At 39.8% G+C, this 19,841-nt stretch overlaps 1 protein-coding gene across 4 annotated transcripts in view; it reads left to right on the top strand.

The window, feature by feature from the left end:
* DIAPH1 (diaphanous related formin 1) overlaps positions 1–19,841 on the top strand; it is a 94,847-nt gene that overhangs the window by 319 nt on the left and 74,687 nt on the right. The window lies entirely within an intron of this gene.

Genomic DNA, 19,841 nt, shown 5'->3' on the forward strand with positions numbered 1-19,841 from the left:
CCCGCGCCTCTCTTTCTCGGTTTGCTGGGTCCCGGGCTCCACAGTCCGACATTCTACCTCTCCAGGACCTCGGGAAACCCCGGAGTCCTACCGGGCTCTCGCCCCGGCAGCCGCGGGGCTTTCTTCATACACCCCCCCCCCACGCCGTCCTCCCCGCCCGCAAGCTCTGCCCTCCGCCCCCATAGCCCGGCGGGTCTTAGCCCCATCGCTTCCCTCTCAGCCCCATCGCTTCCTTCTCAGCCCCACTTCCTTTCTTCTTCTCTGTTACCCGCACACGCCTTCTCTGTGCTTTTCTGGGTCCATTTTCCCTCTTACTCCTACTTCCCCCCCGCTTTTTTTTTTTTTGGTATCCTCTTATTTGCTTCGCCTAAAGGTCACTTCCTTCTCAAGATTGATCCCTTTCACCTGCTAACTTTCCTCGCTCCTAGCCCCAGCTCTGGGCCCTTAGCCCGGTGTCACCTGATAATCCTTCCCCTCTGGAATGTTACCTGACTTGGGCCCTCCCTTCCCTCCTCCCTTGCATGTTTGTCCTTGTGATTGCAGAAATGGGTTCCTGCCCAGGTCCTATGGTCTTTGGGCATGACGCTAATTTGCTTCCCGGTATTCCTCCATCCAGAGAACCTGTCTCTTTGCCCTGTTGCTTATCACTTTTCAGGGGGTTAGAACTTCTCATGATGATGATGCGTCTCTTGACCTAAGATGGTGATTTAAACCTCCCCGTGGGGAAGAAGTTAGGCTGCAAGTGCAAGAAGTTTCTGAGTAATTGAATTGCTTTTTATATGTTTCCCATGATAACCATCTCAGCTCGTCTGCCACCTCCTGTGTGACAGGCTAGTGACATTCCTTTTCTGACCTGTAGAAGAGTATAGCTTTCCTCAGGTGCCAGTGACTTCCAAGTCTGAAGGAATACTGATATTCATGTGACACTATCATATTTCATTACCTTTGCCTGCAATAAATCTTTTTTACTCCTTTCTCCAGGGAGCTGTTTGCTTTTTACTGTAAAAGCTTTGAAAGCTATGGGGCACTATCCAAGAGAGGGAGTCTTGGATCTTAGTAATCATTTGCTAGTTGTAAATGTAGTTCTTTAGTCTTGTCTTCCAGGTAATTATGCCCCCACCCCAGTATCTCTTTGTACTAACCAACTGGATTCTGACTCTTTGCTCTTTCTCTTTTCTCTTATCCCCAACCTTCAGTATTCTGACCCAACTGCACAACTTTGGGAAGAAAACTGATAAAATGATGGAAACAGGAAGAAAATGTTGCTTTGGGACCTAGAGGATTGAGATGTGGAGAGTACTAAGCAGAATTAAAATAGTGACTCATCTCTTCCTCCCTATTTCTAGCAAGGCAGGTGCTTCTGGACTGTCCTTTCCAGTGACTTATGGGCTGTCAGCAACTGCCTGTTTTTCATCTGGTGAACATCTTTTTTTTTTCCAGAAATGTTGGGTTAATGGTAGTGATGACCCACCCCCTGTGGTGATTAAAGCAACATTTCCTTATGTTTCTTTAGGATAGGAATTGACACTCAGAGAGCTTTCCTTTTAAGACTTAAGTTCTAGGGCCTGTATTCCTTTTTTATTTCTGTATATTCATCTGTTATTTTTGTTTTGCTGTTGTTTCCATGGGTACTGTTTGACCTTCCTCACCCGAATTCCAGTTATTCCTGCTGATATATAGTGAACTCTGTGACTTTTGTAAATGTTTTTCAAGTTCTTAAATAGAATTTTATTTGTGCTGTTTTATCTAACGCTTGTGTGTTTCACAAGTGAAATTGGGGCAATCGAAGTGCATGGTGCTGAAAGTTGAGATACGTGAGGAAACTGCACCTGTATTTTGGAATGTCCATGGAGTCTTGTATATGCTGAGTGGATTTGGCTCAGTTTTTGGTATTTGCTTTACAGAGGGTGGAGCCGAACCAAGTTCTCTTTTTTTTTTTTGAGGTGTTGGTTTTAACTCTTAGCCTACTGAACTGTTAAAAAAAGAAAGAATACGGAGCACAGGTAGTGAGAATTGCATTCAGAGCTAGGGGATTGGAAAGTTTCCAGAAAAGTAGTGCTGCTTAACCCCTTTCTTGCCAACTGTAATTCACCTCAAGTCATCGGAATTTTCTCTTTCTCATTGTTCTTTTTATGAGAAGTCTGTGGCAATGAGAGACTAGAAGGAGCATTGCAATCCACTTCTCTTTGTATGTATATGTGGGTGGGTGGAGGGGGAGAGATCCGCTGGTGTGCTTTTGTTACCCTTGGCTTAGTTTTTTGAACTATAGGCTACAAGCAAACTCAAAGCTGTTTTGCCTATTCCACCTTTGCTAGAGTGTGTCCCCTCTGGAATTCCATTAAGAATGTACTTTATAAAGCTGCACTGGTTTGGACCTTGTGTGCCTGAAGGTTATTTGTTTGCTTCTGAGGAGTTTCTTACCGCTTCAGCTGCTCCGTACCTTTCCAAGCTTATGCAGGTTCTAAGTATAGATCAACTGAATGGAACACAGAGCTCGCATATTGCCGAAGATACACTCTTAACTCTCTGATGCATCTTGGGTGGAAAGCACATGGAGTCAAAGTTTAAACAGTGGTTGGGAATCACCTTTTAAAACATTTGGTGGTTAGAGATGCTGATGTGTGTGGCACAAGCCAGGGTGCCTGGCATTCCGCCTTGATTTTTCAGGAGTCTTTCTCCTCCTGGGCCATAAGCATATCCCTTCTCCAGCATTGTTGCACTTCTTTCACAGGTCCTCAGGGTGAAAGAAAATAAAAATTTTAAACAAACAGAATGTATTCTGATTTTTCAGCAGTGATGAATGTAGGTGTCAAATAGACTGCTGGCTGAAATATGTGTAAAGGTAGCAATTACAACCAGGGTGTTAGGAGGCTGCAGAGTATTCCTGCGATTTATAAACTACACATGCCTTATAGTCAAGAAGTGGATGCATTCTAAGAAAGAATATTGCTTCCTGATTCAGTTAGGGGCATAATTTTGTAAAACATGAGTTTTAGCTTGGGATTAGAGAGAACAGAAGATACATAATTTTTAAAATCTTGTTTAATTTTGGATGTGTATATTGAATTTTCACCAAGTGGTAGTATTTTCATGCCCTTCTAAAAGCATAGTGATAGTGAAAATATAAATGTTTGGTTGTAGACCCCTGTCCATCCAAAAAGAGCAGTCAAAGGTAAAGGATGTCAGGCAGAATTTTAAACAGATACTAGGGAAGGTAGAGAATACGAAAGAAGTGGAGTTGTTTATGCAGTTGTCTGCTTCTCTCCTCTTAAAGAAGACAATAACTTTAATTCAGAAGGTTCCAGAAAACCCAAGAGTATACAGAGAACTTTATACAAGTCATGTGGGGTTTTTTTGGAAGGTGATAAACACAGGGATTACTTAGTTTAGAAAGAGAGAGGGGAGCCTACAGGAATGTTTTTGAGGTTTGTGATGACAGAATGATACTGTAAAAATTGCTGCCCTTTTTCCTGCCTTGTCTTTAAAGAGGTAGCACAAGGATCCACTTGATCATGTTACATTTACTTGTCTCAAAGGAAATCCTCCCTCGCAAGAGGTCAAACTGAGGGAATGCCTCAGAATTAAAATCTCTGCCCTGGGAGAGTTGATAAACATTGGAATACTTTTATTTTAAAAAGACCTGAAAATTTTATGACTTGTGAATTATGTTTATTATAAAACCTGAGAAAATAGTAATAAGTGAGAAGTGGTTTAAATTTGTTGCTGGGCATATGGGTCAGAATTAGACTAGTTTTATTTCCTGTGTGATAGACCAACCTTTTGCTATCCCATGGGGCCCTCTGTATTTTATAAATGGATTGCCAAGTTATTCCTGGAGAGTGTTTTATTTTCAGTGAAATATAATGGAAGTTTAAAAGATAAGGTTATACCACATATGATTTAGAAGAACAAGTTAAAATCATGTTTATTAACAAGAGATAGTAGGTATTATAAAGAAAAAAAAGGTTTGTATATGCAGATGGTGTTTTCTCCCATTTTGTGTCTCAGTTGAAGTCATTCTTGACTACAGAAAGCATTTCTATTTGAAACAAGCCATGTATTATTTACCTGTTCTTTATTATAGTTGAGCCTCCTCTTCCCACTCACTCTTATTTGAAAGCAGTAGGAAAAAAATTCACCTCTTACTAATGAGCAAAGCAACATTTGGTGTTTGCCCCTACTTAGGCTTAGGTGAGACAAAGCCAACACTCTTCCCTTGCCCAGCTACTATCATCCCCTCTGTCTTTGTTTTTATTCCCTCTCCGCTTCTCTGAGGGCTGGTCCCAGTCCCATCGGCAGCTAGGCCTTTGAGGAATCAGGAATGGTAAAATCTGTTGATACTAAAATTTCTTAAAACTTGAAAGCTAAAATTGAAAAATAAAGAATGTTTAAACACTGGGAACGTATTTTGCCTTCTTTTCCACCTCTCTTTTACTCTTTCTTTCTTTTGGCAAACATTTTATTAGAGGAATCCTTTTTAATAAAGTAAAAGAATTACTGAAGGAAAAGAGAAGTATTAGGACCAATATTTTTATGAATTTTACCACAGATTACAGGCTAACTGGGTGTATCATTGGTCTTTCAGCTTTGAGATTCTTCCATTCATTATTAAAGCTTGCTGTGAATGGTAGCCTTAAAATTTTAGTGTTGGAAGGGACTTTAAATGCCATCAAGCCCAAACACCCACTCAGTGCAGCAGTCTCTTCTTATATTTAGAGTTTGGAAACATCAGGGGGCTATGGGGTGGATATTGGATAAATGAATGGAGGAGGAGAAGCAGAAATTTTGGATTCTATGTTTCCTTTAGTAAATTTCAGGATCTTGGAATAGTAGAGTAGTAGAAAGAGATTATATAAGAGGAACAGATACACTAGAAGCTATGTGATTGAGAGGGAAAAGATTGAAGAAACTGGCTCTGTGTTGCTTGGCTCACTGACAGTCACGGAGTTTTGGTTTGTCCTATAAATATTTGCTTAAATTTCTTTCCTCCAAGAAAGGGGATGGAACAGATAAGGGGAGACAAAAGAAAGTAAGTATAACGGAACTAAATTAACAGAAACACATGGCATTCTTATGTGGAAGTGTTGTTTTTGTTTTGTTGTTTTTCTGTTTTTTTTTTTTTTTTTTTTTTGAGAGCTATCACCCGTGTGTGGGGGGGGGGGGGGGGAGGACAGAGGAAGAGGGAGAGAGAGAACCTCAAGCAGGCTCCACGACCAGCATGGAGCCCAGTGCAGTGCTTGATTTTACGACCCTGAGATCATGACCTGAACCAAAATCAGGAGTTGGACACTGCCGACTGAGACACCCAGGTGCCTCTGTGGAAGTGTTCTTATATGAAAGATAGGAGATTCCGTCCGTGGTGGTGGTTATAAGTGGTCCTTAGGTGGTAGTGACTTTGGCATTTTGTTAAGGTAGCAGATAGAGGGGAGTTTTTGGTGTCCTGGATTATTTTTCTGGACTTCTTTTTTTCCTTTTTTTTAATTAACATATAATGTATTATTTGTTTCAGGGGTACAGGTCAGTGATTCATCAGTCTTACACAATACACAGCACTCACCACAACACTTTTTTTTTTTTTAAAGGAATTTCTATTAAGCCATGCAAGGCCTGGATGAATTTTAATTTTTTTAAGAGATTTTATTTATTTAAGATAGAGTGAGAGCGAGAGACAGAGAGCGGCCCAAGTGGCGGGGAGGGCAGAGAGAGAGAGGGAGAAGCAGGCTCGCCGCTGAGCAGGGAGCCTGATGCGGGGCTCGATCCCAGGACTCTGATATCATGAGCTGAGCCAAAGGCAGACGTTTAACCTACTGAGCCAGCCAGGCGCCCCTCTAGATTTCTGATAGTGTGATTTATTCCCTACTTTAGAAATACTGCTGTGTGAAAACATAGAATTTGCATTTTCTTTTAAGATTTAACATACTTTAAGGATCCAACATCGGATGATTTATAAACTGTCTTTGATCCTGAAGGTCATAGAAAACCAAGAAGTATACCTTAGTATTGGCCTTAAATCTCAGATAAAGCTGCCTTTTTTTTCCCGGTAGGGCTCTGTTTAACTTTCTAAAAAACTGCCAAACTGTTTTCCAGAGTGACTGTACCATTTTATTATCACAGGCAATATATGAGTTCCAGTTCCTTGCTAACTCTTAACTATGATGAGCCTTAAGTTTTAGCCATTCTAGTGGGTGTGTAGTGGTATTTCAGTGTGGCTTTAATTTGCATTTGTGTAATGTTGAGCATCTTTTACTGTGCGTATTTGCTATCTGTATATCTTTGCTGAAATGTCTGTTCAAAATTTTTGCCCATTTAAAATTTTTTATTATAGTCTAAATGCAAGACATTTGTTGGATATGTGTTTTACAAATATTTTCTTTCTCCCGTGATTTGCCCTTTCATTTTCCTTTAACACTGTGGTATGAAGAACAAAAGTGTTTAATTCTGAAGTCCAGGGGCACCTGGGTGGCTCAGTCGTTAAGCATCTGCCTTTGGCTCAGGTCATGGTCCCAGGGTCCTGGGATCGAGCCCCACATTGGGCTCCTTGCTGGGCGGGAGGCCTGCTTCTCCCTCTCCCACTCCCCCTGCTTGTGTTCCTGCTCTATCTGTGTGTCAAATAAATAAATAAAATCTTTAAAAGAAAAATTTTTTTTGAAGTTCAATTTTTTAAACTTTCTGCTTTTTGTGTCATATTTCAAAAATCTGTGCTGAAATCACAGCCCCTAAGATTTTCTCCTTCTGTTTTCTTCTAGAAGTTTTATAGATGAAGCTCTTAAGTTCTCCACTTTTCTGCTGTGGATATGTTGTTATATTCCACTTAATGTTCCTTGGGGCATAAATTTTCACCTGTAGGCAGACAGAACATTTCTGATACTCAGGATTGGGGGACCTTTGAGATTCAATTTATCCTGGTGGCACTTTCATCTTAATATGTGGTGTTAGAAACCTTTTGTCTCGTACTCTCTGTGCTACTGTATAATGCCAGTCTTCCTATCTATAAATATTAATGTATATTCAGCATCTTGTTAGATAGGAAGATGAATTCATCCCAGACTGGAAGGACAGGGAGTAGTAATAACAACAGTAGCAGTAGTAAGAGCATTTGTTTGTTGCATACTTATTACAGCCCTAGGACTGTGCTAAAGAGCTTTAGATTCATTATCTCATTAATCTGTACCTCAGTCTTATAAAATAGGTACTATTGTTATTCCCGTTTTATAGGTAATTGAACTGAGACTCAGTGAGATCAAGCAACTTGCTTTAGCTTGTAGAACTGGGATTCGAACTGAGATCTAGCTGATCAAAAAAAAAAAATCTTATTCACTACATTGTACTGACATTTTACAAGTGTCCAGTTTTTGCACCTGGAATATAAAAGTATTCACTGCTAGGAATTTCATTGAAAATTTTGATGTCATCTCTTTAGTTATTTGATGACTGTAGTCGATTAAAACTGGGCTCTCCTCCAGTTCATTTGGTGGGAAAGAAGTATTGGGTCTAGATGGACAAAGTGCAGTGGTTAAATGGCTAACTGCTTTTTGCATTTAATAATGTAGACTTTGAAGTCATTACAAGAATTATAATTAAACCTTTCTTAAGCATGAAGAGGTAGCTGTTTCAGTGCATCAGAACCAATCTTTCCTCTGGCTTATGAGTTATTAAGAAGTTGCCAATTACTATTTTTAAAAATGCAACCTTATCTTCTTTGTAAGTGAAACACCTCTAACAGCATCACCTGTCAGTTGTTGTAGTTGTTTAAATTGATGAGAGCAGCAAGCAGTGGTGACAAATGGGAAGGAGGAAGCTGTTGTTAGACCACCTCTAATAGTTCTCTTTTCTGTATTTTAGAATTGGCATACGATATCTTTAAAAATCCTCTTGTGGCCCTGAAACTTGACTCTAAGGATTGTGAATGGTTAATAACTCCAGGGTCTCTTCTGAGTCTGGGGCCTACTGATTGATGTTTGTTCTTTAGACCTGGCAGTTATTTGCCTGTGGTTAATAATTAAGACATCGCCAAAGAGATCCAGGTACCCAGGAACTAGGATTTTCTTTATGACTAGTGGCAAAGAGTAGAGAATAGAGTTTCTCTTGTATGCCTGAATCCACATGGATCTATCCTAGACCCAAAAGGCTAAAGATCAAGAAGTCATGTTGTTGTCCTATCACATGTCCTGTTCAGCCCTTGCTTTTTATGTCATCTCAGTCATGTCAATAGGAGAATGGGTAGGAAAAGCTCAGAGGCTATGAACACAGAGTTTAAAACCTGTAGAATTTCAGAGAAGTGAAGGAATTAAGTGTGAAGAGTACTGGACTGTGAGTCAGAAGAACTAGGTTTCAGAATCTTAGAATGCTGGAAGTGAAAAGGATGCTAAAAATTATTAATTCGTTCAAACCCTTTATTTTATACATTTAGAAATGCAGGCCTAGGAAAGTGGTCTGTCCACATTTATAGCTAGACCTAGGACTAGAACCCTTATCTTCCATTCCCACTGAAGTATTCTTTCCAAATATTGCTGTTTAGTTGGACTTTGCTACTGATTAGCCATTTGAACTCTGGGCAAGTCATTGCGCTTTTCTTGGTCTTTTCTTGTAATATTAGAGATTCAGCATGAACTATTTCAAAGGTCTGTCCTTATGTCCAAAATTCTATAAGTGATCAGGATATAACTGTGGACAGTTAATAGTTAATTTCATAGAAGATGGGGGATATGTCAGGCCTTGGAGGGAAATAGAAGGGTTGGTAGAGAAGAAGGGAAGGGATTTCATGGTGTAGGGAGCGGTGTGAACAGAGGATCAGAGACACAAATGTGTGGCTGTGGTAAAGAAAATGGCCCAGTTATAGCAGTCAAGAGGATTTATATGGGAGATCAATCATTTAAGAAAGATGAAGCCACTTCATAGGGATTATTTTATTCCTGTTAAGGGCTTTTGGGTTCTCTTTCTGTAGAAACTTGCAGACAGCAGGACTGAAAATTAGTGTTTTGTAGCATGTCATGATGCATGTTGGTGCAATTTTTGGCCATGCGAATGTGTGATGGTGACAGTAAATCAGCATATCCAAGAACAGAATAGATAAAGTGTTAGCGTATCAGCAAATCATTTCTGCTACCTAGATGGAGTTTAGATAGTTGTTTGTTTGATTTATAGTCCTTATCAATTTTAACACACCCATCTTTTCAGACTTTGAGCGATAAATCTAGATTTTAAAAATATGACTCTTGGCTGGATCTCAAAGCTGTATAGCCAAATTGTGACCTCAGGTGGGAAATCCCATTGTGGGGATAATCAGAACTTCTCTTTGGGCCGTATTATTTCTTCTTAAAAGTTTCCTATAGTGCAGTATAGGTTTCGATTTGCCCGCTTATTTGTTTTTTGTTGTTGTTGTTGTTTTTTAAAGGTTTTATTTATTTGACGGAGCACAAGCAGGGGGAGTGGGAGAGGGAGAAGCAGGCTTCCCGTGGAGCAGGGAGCCCGATGGGGGTTCGATCCCAGGACCCCGGGATCATGACCTGAGCCGAAGGCAGATGCTTAACAACTGAGCCACTCGGGAGCCCCTTGCCCACTTATTTAATCTTTTGTGAATGGAAAAAAAAAAACCCATATATATTATATATAATATATGTAGAGAGGGAGGGAGATAACTTTTTGGGGGGATCTTATTTCCCATCTTGCTTGTGAGGTGCCTAAGCCCATTGGTGGTGTTTTGCTCACATTATCAATATCCTCTTATGTATTTTAGTTTTAATGTTGGTTTTGGGAATCTTGAGATGATTTTCAAGGTTCTCCATTTCTATGGTCTAATGTAGGAGATTGGCAGTTTAAAAACGTTAGTCCTCACTGCGGCAGAGAGAACCACTAATGTTAACTATATCTGACCAGAAGAACCTGTTGAGAAAAGTTTATTGTTATTCTTTAGTATCTTCTAGTTTTGTGTTTAATGAAAGAACATGTCTGCAGGATTAAAAATCTCTGTGTTATTTTACATAGTTCAGGGCTGCCAACTTTTATCATTACGAATGAGAGCAGTATTTGACCCAGGGCTGTAGGGATTGTTGGCATACATTTAAAGTGGATAATTGGTAAGTCCCCATATTATTTTAATCTATTAGTATTATAGTATTTCAGGGTTATAGAAAGGTTTTCATAGAATATTAAATAAAGACAAGGATGAGTCTCCAAGTCCTCAGGATATGTATAGGTCTCCACAGAAAGTGCTAGTGACCTTTTTTTTCCCCTTAAACTCTTATACTCCTACCCATAGCTATTCTTCAATTTCTTCATTTGGTCATAGAAGCAAAATAGAGTGAGACTGTTCTAAAATGTTTGCATGTATGGGACCTACAGAGAGATTTTTAGTTTTGTTAGTTTTCATGAAAGACGTGTATTAGGCTCCCCAGGCATAAAGGTTTCTAGTGATTTGATTCTTGTATTTTAGAAAGATGGGAGTTGGCCTTAGTTGGCAGCTCTTTGCATCCGCCAGGGCTTGTTCGTTACTTACTTCTAGGCCCATGGGTGACGTCTGTTTCCTGTGATTGAAACCACAAGAAGAAGTGGTGAGAAGCCACTGTAGGATATGTACTATCAGGCAAGCAGCAGGCATTGGGCTACCCTCAAAAAGAGCAGTAGTAATTAAGCACAGTCTTTGGACCTCTCAGGAGACCCTAGAAATGACCTGATCCAGTCTCCTCATCTTAAAATGAGGAGGCCACTCAGGCCTGGAGGTACTCATTTGCTCAAGATCATGTAATTAGGTGAGCTAGCTTTTAGACTATTCATTATTCTCTCTCTCTCTTTTTTTAAAATATTTTATTTATTTATTTATTTGAGATAGAGTGAGAGAGAGCGTGCACAAGCAGGTGGCAGAGGGAGAAGGAGAAGCAGACTCCCTGAGGAGCAAGGAGCCCTATGCTGGGCTTGATCCCAGGACCCTGAGGTCATGACCTGAGCCAAAAGTGGCCGCTTAACTGACTGAGCCACCCAGGAGGCTGGCTGCCCCTCATTATTCTTTCTCACATTGCTTTGTCACCCCTAATTTTTCTAACTGTGCCCTGCCAGAGTGTTTCCTTAAGCAAGAGTACTACTGGAGAAGAGTAAATACTAGTGGACATTTGGAATATGGGAATTGGATAATGTTGCTTTGCTTTTAGGTGCTGTGCTATGATTTTTTTAATGCTCTTTAAAAAAAATGTATATATATATACACACACATATATTTTAAAAATAACAGCATCTAAACCCCAAATTTCTACTTTTCATTTTTTATTTCACTTAGTGTTTGAATATTTTAGTTATTATGTCTATGCACAGACGTTTTTATAAAGTTGCAGTCATAGCTTACACAAGTTTTCTGCTTTAACACAATGTATCAGAAATTTTTCTAGGGGCGCCTGGGTGGCTCAGATGGTTAGGGTCCTGGGATCGAGCCCCACATTGGGCTCCTGGCTCAGCGAGGAGCCTGCTTCTCCCTCTCCCTCTGCCTCTCTCCCTGCTCATGCTTTCTCTCTCTCTCTCTCTCTCTATCTCTGTGTCTCAAATGAATAAATAAAATCTTTAAAAAAAAAATTTAAAAAAAAATGTTTTTTCTAGCTTTCTAATCTTTGAAAAGTGCTACTTTTGTTTGAAATGGAAATGTGTTTTTTATTATAAAAGTGAAACACCTATGTGTAAGAAAATATAGATGTGTATAAAAATAAAACATCCCTGGGGCGCCTGGGTGGCTCAGTCGTTAAGCGTCTGCCTTCGGCTCAGGTCATGATCCCAGGGTCCTGGGATCGAACCCCGCATCGGGCTCCCTGCTCTGCGGGAAGCCTGCTTCTCCCTCTCCCGCTCCCCCTGCTTGTGTTCCCTCTCTCACTATGTCTCTATCTGTCAAATAAATAAATAAAATCTTTTAAAAAATAAATAAACAGCCCTTAACCTTGTTTTCCATTTATCACATTTATTTTTACATTTACATTTTGTAGCATAAGGACTTTGGCCTGAAATTGTATGTTTGTATTAGAACATACTTCTAGCAATTGTAGTATGGAACTATCAGAAGTACTGTGTTTTAATTCTTGCTTGTATTTCTGGTGATAGACGAGTAATAATATTTCACCTCATACTCTCCTGCCCCTTTCCCCTGCAAGATTTTCTCAAAATTAGATCTTATTCTAGATTTGAAGGGGCCCAGAAAATGTTTATTGTGGTTTCATAAGATCAAGTCTGTGTAATGTAATTTTTGGATCAGTTAAGCTATTATCAGTAGGCTATCATTATTTCTGGATATTTAGAAATGATGTGCAGATAGGAAAAGTGTAACCATCATTTGGAAATGAAGGGTTTGAGAATGGGATTTAAAACAAGGTGGCCTCATACTTGGTCCCTGTATGTAGAAGTAATACCAGCTGCAGGAACTTCCTGTCAGCCAGGCCTTGGGTGTGTCATACATGTGCTCACCCTTGAGGAAGAGTAGATGTCCTGCTACTCACATCACAGCATGGGAGGAGAAAACAGTTGCTACGGAGATTGGGAAACAGCATTCCTGAGTCACTGACTGTTTCCAAATGAATGGACAACACCCCCTTTTTAAAGGAGCAATTACAATCTAAGCTCAGGCTGTAAAGAGAGAGGCCCACTAAGAAAGTGAAGAACAAGTATCAGTATTTGGAACTGGAGAAATGTGTTGAAATTTTGGAAAAATAGGTTAACATTATGTATTGTTTTCTACACAGCCCCCCCATCTGAAAGTAGGGTGTTCCTATGAAATCTTTCATAAGCCAAAATGACATAAAGCAAAGAAGCACTTACCATTAATTTATATGAAAAATTTTCAAGCATTCCTAAAAATAACCTCTTAGGCTTTTCTGGTAACTTAGGCCACATCTTGCTAACAGAGGCACAAAATAAATGGAGATAAAACACGGATGCTTACAGACACACTTCAAAGCTACGGTGGCCTGATGCTTGAGCGTAGCCCTGCTCGGGTTGTGCGCTGCCTCTCTCATAACGGCTCGCTGCAAAACAAATGCTGGATGCTATTTTCTCTTTTCACCTTTTTTTTTTTTTTGGTAAAAGTGAAAATCTTTTATGTTTCAGTTAGCAAAAACAGGTACTAATATAGGTCTTCCAAAAAAGCAAAGTGGCCTAACATGAACTGTTGAAAAATGGGGGATACCTCTATGTGTGTTCAAAAGTTGTATCAGAACCTTTGGATTTTGAAAGGGAGGAAGTTTTGCTTACTGATCTCTTGCCAGATGACAGAATATATGTGCACTTCCTTCCTGTCAGCAAAAGAGATGGTCATGTCTGCCACACCTTGTGACACTTGATAGGAAACTAGGACTTCCAGAATCTGAGCACTTTGTTGGCAGCTTATTGTCCCAGCCCATGAGTGGTTCATAGTGCAAGGGGCTGGCAGTTAGTTTGGATGGACTTGTAGGGGGAATGCAATGTTCCCAGCCTGGTTTCCACCTGCTGTGCTGAGCTAGAATAGTGAAACCTGAGTGGACTTCCCTTTTCTCTAGGCTATCAGCTATCTGGGATGCAGGCTGTGCCAGTCCTGGGCTTTAAAATGAGCTAAGCGGTAGGCAAAATGTTACCTTCTCCTTTTCCCCAAGAGGCTTGCCTTCTTGAACTAACAGAGGACTATTAGAATGTATTTTGGACCTGTCACAGGATTGAATCCTGATGTTAAGATAGTTTTTCCTTCATTTTAATCACAGCTGGGAAATGTGTTTTATTTGAAAGCAGACTCTCACCAACTGATTTAGACCGTTGTGTGGATATTGAGTTTGTTGCTTTGCATTTGTAAGTAAATTGCTTCAAATTTAAAACTAAATTACTGAAACAGGTAATGATTAGTTACCTAACGCTCCTTGTAGGACATTTCTTTTTTTTTTTTTCTTTTTTATTTTATTTATTTGAGAGAGAGAGCACAAGAGGGGGGTGCGGGAGAGGGAGAAGCAGACTCCCTGCTGAGCAGGGAGCCCAATGCGGGACTCGATCCCGGGACTCCAGGATCATGACCTGAGCCGAAGGCAGTCGCTTAACCAACTGAGCCACCCAGGTGCCCGTAGGACATTTCTAACTCATACTTGACAAACGTCATTGCCTGGAATCCTTCAGGGCATCCTGGGCGGTATCAGTAAAAAGATACTGGCTCTGGAAGGCAGTGGTAGATTGAAAGAACCGTCTTAATTAGGGTTTGTTTGCTTTTTTTTTTTAAGATTGATTGATTTATTTGACAGAGAAAGCACAAGCAGGGGGAGCAGGAGAGGGAGCCGATGCAGGGCTTGATCCCAGGTCTCATGACCCTGAGATCATGACCTGAGCCGAAGGCAGACCTTTAACCGCCGACTGAGCCACCCAGGCGCCCCAAGAACTCTCTTAATTAGGTTTAAAAGATCTTGGACTCTCCTCTACTGTGTTCCTTTTGTTTCTTGTATGAATTCTAACAAGCTAACTGTCCAGTTCTGAGTTGAGCTGTGGAGCTACCAAGGCAGCATGAAACTTAAATGGATGAGCTGCAAAGGCCTGACTCCTTTAGCAGTTTTCCCATAGTGATCATGGGGAGCATGAGTGAGCCATCTCCGTTTCTGGGGACTGCTAGATAATCTTCAGGTTTCTTTCCCTTAAACCCACTTAACTTAATAATACTAAGTTAACTTTATAGTTGATGTTTTTAAATTCCTGGTCATTTTTGTGCTTTTCTTTTAGTCTTCTTTTTCTCAGAGATACCCTTTTTCTTTTCTTTTTTTCCTCTTTTCTTTCTGGAAGTGGCTGCTCCAGTTCTATACAACTCTGGTTTAAGCTTCTGGCACCAGTAAGTAGTAATGTCAGAATCTGGTTTGTTTATGCAAATGGTAGATGAGATACTGACTTAACTCAGTGTCATCCTTGGGCCATTCCTTGAAAATGGAAGGGGAAGTTCTTCTTTACATTTGAAGATATACCCTTTATTTTCTTCTCTCTAGTTGTAATTGACTTCTAAATGAGGAGTGGGAATTGAAGAAGGAAGGCTGAAAAGTGTCATAGGTTCCATCATCATATATTATTTAATTTTTACAAAGCACTTTGCAAAACAAGTACTTTCCATCCATTTTATTACTTTTCATACCAGCCTTATGAGATGATACAGTCCTAAATATAAGACTGAAACTGTGATAGATAAAAAGAAAAGCTCATCCTGCTCTTACTGTCTCTTAGTGGAAATGTGACAAATTTTTTGTCTGAACTGGAATGGGATTCATTGGTAATTCAAGTGCACATGATAACCTTCTGTTGCCTAAGGAACTATCCTAAGGAACTGAATGTCATTACTGTGATAGAATAAAGAGATGAATCAATGAATCATAGCCAGACCATGCTCTCTGCTCTGTATGATTCTGAATGACACATACCTTACCTGATCCTTTCTGGGTAGGTAGTTGAGAATTTGAAAGAAGATTGTTGTTGGCTTTCCATTTTACCTGTAGGTAGCCTGTGTCTTAGGCCTTATTGCTTTTCAAAGGAGGTGGAAGACTCCCTAGGTGACATGTGTCCCATAGTTGGATATTTTCCTCAAGGACAACTCACAGTGTATCATGTACCAATGAGCATCCCCTGTTCTCATATATAGGGAAAGACATGACTCTTCAAGATGTGGTCTCGTGGTTGACTGACTCTTCATAGTCTCATGGTTGACTGACCTGTCCATAACCATCACATTGTCACAGACTTTGACTTAAGGTATTTCCTAGGTTTGCCTAATTTGAGTAAAGGAATTAATAAATGAATATACTGTGCTTAGGATGATGCTCTTAAACACCTGTAGTGATGCTAATTTTTAAAATATTTATTAAATATTGGCCACATCAAATGAACAAGACATGGGTTCCTGCCCCCAAGCAACTTACACAGAAGTAGTTACAATAAACAGTCTGATAAAAAATATTGAGAACCTGCCCTTGGTAAGTTCTTTAGTTCTTTTTGCGAAATGACTGACAATGGCTAAATGTATAGTTGATAGATGAGGAATAGCTTTTTCCTTTTGTTGTTGGAGCACAGTGTCAACTAGTCCACTCTTCAGGTGTGTATTTTAAAACAAGTCTTTCTGTAGTAATAACAGCGCAGTTACTTTACAGAATGATCTCTTACCACTCCACTTTATGATCTCATAGTTCCCAGTAGGTATGTGTGTCTGCTTTTGCTTTGTTTTTAATAAATAAGGGAACCGAAGCATGAAGAATTAAAATGATTTGCTCAAAATCATACTTGTAGTTTTTTAGGATGCCATAAATAAATAAACCAGGACTCACAGTCTTTTTCCTTTAGCCAAAGTTCTAGATAAATTGTAGATTTTGTCAGTTTGTTTAATGTATTAGTTTCCTACTGCTGCATAAGAAACTCAACAGTTTAGAACAAAACCCACTTATTAGTTCATAGTTCCATTAGTCAGAAGTCCAGCATGAGTAGTGTGGCTGCATTCTCAGAGTTACCAGAGGGCTGAAATCAAGGTGTGTCAGCTGGGCCAGATCTGATCTGGAGTCACTCAGGGAAAATCTGCTTCCAAGCTCATTCAGTGTTGGCCGAGTTCAGTTCCTTGCGGTTGTAGAGCTGAGGTCCCTGTTTCTTTGCTGGCTCTCAGCAACTAGACGCTGCCTGCTGTCCTTGCTATTTGGCCCCCTTCATGCTCAAGCCAGAAATGACCTGTTGAGTCCTTGTGTCTCTAACATCTCACCTCAGATTTAAAGGGCATGTGTGATTGGGTCAGGCCTGTGCAGATTATTTCCCTTTCTTAAAAGTCAGTCGTGCCGAATAATAGAACCTAATCACAGGAGTGGTATCCTATCATACAGTCCTGGTAATTATACAGGGTTCATATGTCAGGCTAGGAATCTCAGGGGACACCTTAGAATTTTATCTACCACTCTAAACATGTCCTTACACTAGATTAGACAGCCCTTGAGCTAGGGTGGACGTCAGAGAGGGAGAGGTATGAGTTGACTATCCTGAGGCAGTTAGTGAATTGCTTTGTGATTATAGGTGTTTTAAGAAAACCTGTAGTTCCCAGGGAGCCTGGGCCTCTTAGAATCTTCACACAGTGGGCCACAGGGCATTCAGCTGTGGTGTGCTGGTGGTAGTCATTTAGCCAAGAGCTCAAATATGTCTGGTATTAGCCTGAACAAAATTTTTTTTAAAAGGTGGTAGAGGAAGAGTAGTGGAGGAATGGGCAAAAGAAATGGGTGCAGATTATAAATTTGCAGTTGTAAAATAAGTCATGGGGATAAAAAGTACAGCATAGGGAATATAGTAATACCTTGGTGAGCATTTCATAACACATATAATTGTTGAGTCACTGTGTTGTACACCTGAAACATACTGTATATCAACTATACTTCATTTACAGTTTTTTAAAAAATTAAATAAGTTAGCCTGAACAAAATATTTAGAAAGTACTGAGATACAGGCTTGCAGTTGGAGGTTTATATTATCTGTGTATGAACCACATGGTTCATAGGATTATCATCCATGATTAACTGTTCTTGTGAAGCACAGTGGTAGGAATTGGAAACACTTTTTGCTATGTAATGTACTCTGTTCAAAGTAAAGTTTAATCATATTCTCTTATTAGATCCCTGCCAACCTCTCTGCTGCTAAGGATACTACCTAATTACTTTTTGTTTGGCTACATGAACATCTTGTGCCAAGAGACCATCCTTAATTGTTTGAGAATTCTGTCCCGTTTTCCTGCTGAGTGGGAAAAGTTAAAGAGTCAGGGAGTTGGGTAGAGGTGAATCAGTCTCTGGAATGTTTTTCTTACAGCCTTGAATTTAAAAAATTGCCAGTTCTGTTGCTAGGCAAACAGAGGGAACCTCTGTTTAAAAGACTGCCATGTTTAGTCCCATCCACTCACTTTTTAAAGATCTATTTATTTCCTTAGAAAGAGAAAGAGCGTGCGTGGGCATGGAGGGGAGGGGTAGAGTGATAGGAGGGGGAGTCCAAGCAGACTACTCGCTGAGCACGGAGCCCAACATGGGGCTCGATCCCACTACCCTGAGATCATGACCCAAGCGGAAACCAAGAGTTGGACACTCAACTGACTGTGCCACCTAGGCACCCCATTATCCACTAGTTTTTAAAAGCTGAAGTGTTAATAGATATAACCACCACCACAGCAAATCCAGTATGGAAGAGAAGTTTTATAGTTTATTTGCATTTATTATGATAATAATAATAATCAGGGTATGTTTCGTACTCATTAAGTCATCTGATTAGTTTGGCCTCACAGGGCATACCTTGGGGTCTTTGGACTTTTTTGTTTTTTGTTTCTTATAGAAACCAAACTGTAAAGTGTCTAGGAAGTTTCTTATTTCCTGTAGATGGTAACCAAAAGATTTATCTTACCACATATTACATTAGGATGTGGTGAGTGAATCATAGTCTTGAATTATTCTCTGGAAGGGGGGAGTGAGGGGAAGCTTTTCATTTTTATGTTGATTGATGGTCTTAATGTAGAACAGTACCCAGCCAAATATATTTATTTTATTTTTAAGGTATATTTATTTTTGACAGTGTTACTTTTTTAAAAGATATGTTATTTATTTGAGAGAGAGAAAGTGGGGGCAGGGTAGGGGCAGAGGGAGAGGGAGGGAGAAACTCAAGCAGACTCCTCGTTGAGTGCAGAGCCTGACTCGGGGCTCGATCTCATGAACCCAAGATCAGAACTGAGCCAAAACCGAGAGTTGGACCCTTAACCGACTAGGCCATGTAGGCACCCATTTGATGCTGTTACTTTTGATGCGGTGCACCTTTGAGCAATCTGTGTTGATTTAAATAAGATTTGATAACACAGAGCATCTTTTGGAAAAGATGAAGGTCATTTTGGTAAATGCAGTTTTGTTGAGCTCTTTTCTGGTACCAGCTAATGACCTTTAGAAATTGTTTTACTCATTTAATTCTATTGAATAAATTCCTCTAGAATAAATATTTTTTTACTCCTTATAAATTTATTTATTTATTTATTTAAGTAATCTCTACACCTAACTTGGGGCTCGAACTCACAACCCCAAGATCAAGAGTCACCATAGTTGAGCATCTGGCAAGGCTGCAGTGAGGATCAACTACTAGCCATCCAACAAGAATATGGTCAGAGGAGTACACTGCTTTATATTTTCTTTTTCTAAGCTCACCATGGCCAATCTTAATTCTTCTGGATAAGTCAAAGTAGAAAAACTCTGTGGGGTGGAATGAGTGTCCTTGAGGTCCAAACAGTAGAGCAAGGAAGGAAGGGAAGAAATTATTAACATATGGTTCCAATAAGCCAAGAATCTGGCTAGGTCAGACCCACCAGGTATTGTCAGTTTAAAAGCCCAGAACAAAAGTGGATGATGGTGATGACAGGCTTGGAGGGTTTGGCTCAGGTCCCATAGTCCCCTTTTAATTGTGCTCTCTGGCAAAGAACAATCTTCTCAAATCTTTGCCTTACGGATTTCTTTTACCTCTTCCATGTGTTAGGTCTCCTGTTGCCCATGTTTCAAGTCCTTTACTTCCTTGGTTTGCTCCCTCATTTTGGTGGAGCATATCCTACAGTAGCTTCCTGAGATGCATGGGGATAAATTTTTTGAAAGCTTAAGTTTCTGAAAATGCCTATTCTGAACTCAACATTTGATTGATTATTTTGTTGGGTATAGAATCCTAGGTTTGAAATTATTTTTCTTCGTATGTATTAAAGGCCTTGTTCCGTTGTTGTCTAGCTTTTGGTGTATTGTTAAAAAACCCAAATCTGTTCTCATTACTTTGTATATGACCAATTTTTCTCCTTTCTGTCAAATCTTGTAGAATTTTCTTTGTATTCAGTGTATTGAAATTTCACCATAATATGC

The sequence above is a fragment of the Phoca vitulina genome, unplaced genomic scaffold (genome assembly GCF_004348235.1).
Source record: "Phoca vitulina isolate PV1807 unplaced genomic scaffold, GSC_HSeal_1.0 scaffold6, whole genome shotgun sequence".
NCBI classification, from domain to species: Eukaryota; Metazoa; Chordata; class Mammalia; order Carnivora; family Phocidae; genus Phoca; species Phoca vitulina.